Raw genomic sequence first — 7475 nt, 5'->3', positions numbered from 1 at the left:
GACTTCTTATAGGTCTTATCGGCGGTTAGATATTCCATGAAACACTTAAAAGCAGTCTCATACCAAGTTGAATGAGGTTCCTAACTAAGTATAATAAATTAACAATAATATTAATAAATACTAAGTATAATAAATGAACATTAATATTAATAAATACTAAGTATAATAAATGAACAATAATATTAATAAATATACATGTTATTGCGAATGTCACAAAGTATAGGATGGTAGAGGTTGAATTGCTCTTCAGCAATTCAACGAGTTAGCTTAACGAGTAAAAAAAATTACTTACAGCACGTATATTTCAAAACAAAAAAAAAAAGATTTGAAATATATTCCTTACAACGTTTGTTTAGACTGATTTCATTCGCCGATGTTTCAGTAAATTCTGATATAAAATAAACAAGCTTCCTCAGATATAGTTGAAAATATAAAATTAATTCAGCCACTCGTTTTTTTTGGTCCTTAAGTTTATTGACGGTTGTTTTGCTATGCAAATAGGTTTACGTTGCAACGGCGACTTTAGTAAACATACAAATAACCGTTTGCAATCGTGCACTTGCAAAATTTTTACTTCGTTTATTAAATATAATATAGAAAGGATCGGCAAAGGCCAATGTAAATAAAGACGCTGTAAGTCAATGATGTTTTACAAATAGACGCGTCACAGTCTAACAAAATTGCACATAAAAACAGCGCAGTATTTACTATAGTCGCAGCCCTAGCAGCTCATTGATACGGCCCGAGTGTGCCCGAGTAGACCCGAGTGGGCCCGAGCGTCGACCGCTCCGTCGCTATGACAGTCGAATAAAATGCATTTATTAGTTTAAAAATAACTTAAATAGTGTATACTTATTACTAACGTATGAAATGAAACGTTTTTTTCATTCACAGTTGGAGATAATTTGTAGTATCGTTTAAAAACACAAGAAGGCATTTTATTTATAAAAATACAAAAGTTAGTAAGCCGACTAGCCGCGACAGTGGTTGGAGGTTGCCTCTGTGAATGTTGGGCAATTACCTTATTTTCGTCTTGCCAGTATTGAACTTGGACAACGTATTTATGTAATAAAAACATCTTAGCTGTAAGTATGGTAGATGCAGTGAAAATATCGAATAACAGGAAAAAGATGTAATAGGTACCTGAAATGCCTGAAAATAATATTATGGGTCGATTATTTGAGATACCGAATTAAGTCTATTACGATGCACGCACTCTTGGGTGTAAAACACTTGAAAATATTATTTTTTTCCATATTTTAACTAAATCCAATGATTTAATAATATAATAATATCAGCCCTTTATTACATACTGCCCCCCTGCTGGCAAGGGCCTCCTCTACTACTGAGATGAATTAGGCCTTAGTCCACCACGCTGGCCTACTGTCGATTGGTAGACTTCAAACACCCTCAAAATTCCTGTTAAGAATTTCTCAGGTATGCAGGTTTCCCCACGATGATTTCCTTCACCGTTAAAGCAAACGATAATTTACTAAGAATATAGACATAATTTTAGAAAAATCAGAGGTGTGGGTGACTTGACTGACACCTTGATTACTTACTTTTACGTGTAAATGAATACTACGTATATTTAAAATCAAACATAGAAAACATTTTCTTTTCCTAATTCGTTAGATTGGTTGGCAACTTTAGGAATCCTTGTTTGTGATAATGTTAAAGTTTACATCTGTTTCCCAAGTTCATAATGTTTCGGATCGCATAGGTCTCGTACGTTATTATTATGTATTATTATATGAATAAACTATCTCCGGTATGCCTGAGGAATGGATGACCGTGAGTGGAATGTATTGAATGCGCTTTGTTAGCCCGTTCATGTGACTAGTGTAATAGTAAACGGGTTAATATTCGATTTCCTCTCGAAATATGGTACCTATGTCTATTCATTTTTATGATCTAAAGGCTTCAAAATACGTTAAATCATTTGTAAGTCTTTATTAGTAAAATAACAACATAAAACTATTTTAAACTGCTCTCTATGCACATTCATTCTCATAACACAAATACTAATAAAGAATCAAAACATTTTGGGAAAATTAAAGGCCTATTTATTGTAAAGAAAACATGGTTTTAATCAAAATAGCTATTAATAATGTATTTATGTGGGTAAATAATACATTTATTTACAAGAAAAGTAATAAATTTATTTAATTGAAATTTGTACATGTGTTCAATATGGCGAATGAAATATTCAGTAAAGAAATACCTGTAAGGGTAAAAAAATATCATTTTACACTTAAATCGAAACTTCTTCTATATCTTTGTACGTTAAGAACAAAGTGTAGTATTATTGATTACTAAATATATATTGTTGTTCAGAAATACTTAGAATTCGTCATAAATCCAATGCACTAAACGTAAATACTCCTGCAAGGCCCTCAACTACGCAAAACTGGACGCAAAGGGCATGAGATTATGCTTAACGATGTGCCTTGTGTATTCCAACTGTGCTTAGGCTCATGGTAATTTGTTCGCTCGGTAATACACAGCTTACTCCCGGCAAACGCCTAACATAGTCTTAAAGCAAAACCTCCAGTTTGAAAGAGGAACTCAATCTATGCATCTATTTGTTGTACCTATTGTTTTTCTTTGTTTGATTCAGACTAGAAGAGCGTTTAGATATAAAATACTATTAATATTAAAGTTCTTACTGTTATTCTGGCAATCTCGGTTACAGCTAAACTGTTATACTATCGATCGAACGATCAGAATCTTTTTTTAATATTTGAAGACGGCAACATCCCCTTACGTAAGGTTATCTGAAGTCAATATCGTTTTTTTTTCTTTGCTGATTTCCATTTCTTTCCTCAAGTTCATTATAGACTACTACTGCTCCATTATTTTTTGTTTTTACCTACTGCGACGAAGCGAGGAAGGTAAATAATTTTAACATCCTATGTATATGTGTGTATCCATTTTATGTTACACTAGCTTTTGCTTGCGGCTTCGCCCGCGTGAAGATATAAGTCCACAGTATGATAAAAGTCTTGCTACATATTTTCCCGGTACTGATAGGTTCAAACTAATTTTATCCCCATGGGAGTTGAATTTATCAAAATCCTATTTAAGCGAACGTCTTCGTCATAGTAGCTCCAATCTTTATTTTCAGTTCAATCAGTCGAAAATCTAAGTAGATTTATACAAACTTTCATCCCCTATTTTATCCCCTTAGGGGTGGAATTTATCAAAATCCATTCTTAGTTGATGCCTGCGTCATAGTAGCTTTATGCATACGAAGTCTCAGCCCGATCGCTTTAAAAATGACAAAGTTTCATCCCCTATTTTATCCCCTTGGGGGTAGAATTAATCAAAATCCTTTCTTAGCGGATGCCTACGTCATAACATCTACCTGCATGCCAAATTTCAGCCCGATCCGTCCAGTGGTTTGGGCTGTGCGTTGATAGATCACTATGTCAGTCAGTCAGTCACCTTTGAGTTATATATATTTAGACTAGGGTCATTATAGTGTAACATTAGTATGTTACACTCTAGGGTCGTTCCTAATGGGCCAGTTTCGACAAATGAGTGATTTATAGACAAATGATGGTTTTTGGCTTTATTTATTTTTTTAAAATAATAGCATTATACCATATGCCCTCAATTAGTAATTAATACACCCTCGCTAAAATATGCAAATACCAATAAATACTTATCTATCATAATTTAAATTAACCCATCTACTAAAGTAGCACGTTTTCCATAGTATAAAGGACCAGATAATCATTGTATTCCAGGACTTTTGTAGAAATAAATGTTTTATCATTAACTCAATATTACGCCTCTTTTATGCTACGCCAAAATAGAAAATTCGGAAACGTTATAGACTGTTTTTTCTTTACCTATTCTGTCCGAAAGCTAATTTTTAATTTAAGTCAGTTTCTTGTTTTAAATACTGGTGAATTAAAGAATTTAATATATTCATAGCAATCGAAGCACTCAAATTCGCAGCAAATTCCCATAGAACTTGAGAACATCTCGTCCCAAATCGAAGGCAAGTCGCCGACGTCGAATACTCACATCGCCTCTCTGATATATATTCGAGAGACTGTCCACTCTCTCCGGGGAAATATGGTATAAGATAAACAAAAGCGTGTAGTATACATATATTATCCAACTTCACGGAGTCACTTTTAGCATTTGGACGAGAAACGCATGCACATTTATTCAGTGGTGAACGCTCTGTCCGCCACTTGAGACCTCTCTACTGCTTGGCAAGTACGGTCTGTATTATGGAGGTGTCGGAGTTTTCATCATACGCCAGACGTTTTTAAAACACAGATGTTATCGCTTTCTTTCTAATATTATATCGACTTATTTTTGTATACGTATTATTATTACATTTAAAGGCAGTGATTATAGTAATTACCTGCTTCAAAGAGATTGCCACCCAAACGTAACACTAATTGTGGACACCGCCAACCTTTTAATAAAAATATAGCTTTAGTGAAGTAGGCTATTACTATGCTTGTGCCAAAACGTATTCAATAAATCCCCTACCGAGCTTCAGAAGGCTTTTAGCTATGACCTAGAGATATTATAATGACCTTTTACGCCCCACCGAGGACTTTATTATTATCAATATTTATTTCAATAGAATTAACATTACCAACAAATGGTGTTATTTTTTAGGATTAACTTAGGATGTAGCTAAATTTAAATATGTATGCGTTAGAATTAAATCATTTCCAATATAAAAGGCTTAAAGTGGTTTTTAAAGTACTATTTGATCTGCTTTTATTGAACAAATGGTTAACATTTTTTAATAGAATTAATTAAGTACAATGTAAGTTCGTTTTTATGTTATCCGCTTAACCATATTAGTAATTTTAAAACTGTACTTATAATTGCATATGTAGAGTTTGTTTATAGGCCATAAACAAACTCTACATATGCAATTATATTAAATTAAACAAACTCTACATCATATATAATTACATAATTAAACAAACTCTACATATATAATTACATATGCATATGTAGAGTTTACCAATTATCTTTGGTCTGATTAGTTGTAACCAGGAATTTTATCTATATATCTCTTTATATTTCACTTTGTATTTAAATAGACATACAAAAACTATGTTCTTCCGTTTTACGATCATTAAGCAATCTTTATATAAATACCTACTGTCGTTAAGATGTATCGCTACATCCATCATATCCGAAATTTTATATACAGGGAAGCTCAGTCAGGAATATAATAATAGAATACACTATTATTATATACGATATTTAGTTTCAAGAATTTTGAATCACTTACATCAGATTTGTGTGTCGCTTTTAAGAAATTTACCGTATACGCGTCATGGGGATATATGTATTGATATCGTAAGAAGAATAATATTGGAATTGTGTTTTTTTTAAAAAGCTCAACCTTTTTTAATATTATTTCTTTATTTAAGGTGCTAGGTCGTTATTTCACGACTATGTCGCTTCGTACGTCCACTTTCACCCGTGCCTACTAAATTTTAATCAAATCAAAATATTTTATGGATACAGATTTTGTAAGTATTCTAGATAAAAACTATCACCAGTTGGCTGATCTTATAGCTTTGAAAGTGATGAAAGTTGACAAAAATGTTTTTCGAATTTAAGATTCGCCATGTGTATTTAATTGTCCATATTTGAATAAATTCACAGGATAGAAGATAACTGGTATAAAAAAAATGTATTATGCAAGAGTATATGTATGACGTGTTCGTGAGCAAAACTAGAGTTTGTAAGCCACAAAATCGCAGATGCAGCTATTTTTGGTTTACTCTAGGCAATACGTTTTATTGAAGGGTAAAGTGCGAGTCAAGTTTTGCAATACTCAGCGTTATTTACACTATATTTTCGTGTCAATTTGTATTATAGGGCCTTCGTTTATAATAAGTCTCATAAAATTAGTATGCACTTAATTTGCTTTTGTATTTTGTTGTGTTGCTCTATATACATTATACAATATACAGTTTTACACAATTTTAGCGATCGCGATCGAATTCCAGCCCTGTATTAGATACTGTTCCACTGCTGAGCACTGGACTCCTCTACTTTCTAGTGGCGTGGTAGAATAAGGACTAAATCCTGGAGAGGATTTACGATTTAGTCCTTATTATACCACGCTGGGCTAGTGCGTGTTAGCATACTTCATCTACCTTCGAAATTATTAGGAATAAATTTTCAGGTACCCAAGTTTCATGAAATGTTCCCTCACTGTTAAAACAAGTGATAATTCATAAAAAATACTCACATAAATTTAGAAAAGTTAGAGGTGTTCGCTCTTAAGTCTTTTAAACCTACGAAATTCGAATCGATAGCCCTCTGGTACATATTATATAAATCACACTTTTTATGATTTCTACTAAAAAACGAACTATGAAACGTTGCAATACATTATGTTCAGTCAAAGTTATCGTAAGAGAGATAATTGTATATGGCAACGCATTTGCAATATTTGATATTTTCCTATAACATCGGGTCCCTTGAAGTTAGACGTAGTGGACAGTTAGTTGTTTAGAGTGGCTTAACGATGACGAATGACGAGAGAGCCTCACCTCGTTAGCTGTTGTCGTTTTTGGATGGCACTGCACTTACCCGAGCGCAGTCATTTTCGAACTAAAAAGAAACTTTTTCTTTTCAGCGGATTCAGATTTTAAGCTAAATGATTTAGATACGTCTTTACATAGTGAAATGTATTTACTAATGTTAGTCCCTTCCGGGCAAAAACAAAAGCATCCTTCACCGCGTACAAAACTCCTGGAATTATTTCTTCATGTAAGACATTTAAAATATGAACAATATCTACTAACATCGCAATTCCACGAAATTCTCCTTCTTGTTTTTGTTAGTGCATAGAATTCATTCAGTTTATTGAACTTTTACGAACAATTTAGCATAGTACTAAAAGTATTAAAATGAGAGACCGGATCGGATATACGGAAGTATTTAGCCAAAGTTAGTTAATTAATAATATAAGGTGGTAAACAGTGAAATAATCAGGATATAGGTAGGATACGTGCTTGTTTGTCAGAAGCACTCATGTCTAATGTCCCTAGAGAAAGACTGCATCTGACTCGAGACCATTGTAAAATTAAATGTAGAAGACAAAGTAAAACCTCAACTCCAATGGTTGGTTCCGAACCGTTTTATGCAAAGATCCCAACAGTGGATGAATATCTCCACGTACTAGCATAGGTTGATTAAGTCCCCAACAAAACGACGTGTTAACCAAATTTTAGCATACATGTAGAATAAAAAATAATATATTTCTGCAATATATGTTATCTGTACTTTGTTTCTTTAATTATTTTTTTAAGAAATTATCATATCTTAAAAAATGCATTATCATGTTATATGCATATCCCCGACAGTAAAACACGCACCGCCTACTACGGCTTAAGCACATTATTGTTTCATTCTGATTTAATTTGAAAGAATACTGCTTTTTTCTTATTTTGATTACTACGTTTAAAAAC

This window comes from Manduca sexta, chromosome 27 (genome assembly GCF_014839805.1).
Source record: "Manduca sexta isolate Smith_Timp_Sample1 chromosome 27, JHU_Msex_v1.0, whole genome shotgun sequence".
NCBI lineage: Eukaryota > Metazoa > Arthropoda > Insecta > Lepidoptera > Sphingidae > Manduca > Manduca sexta.
Note: the sequence above shows the minus strand (reverse complement) of the source record.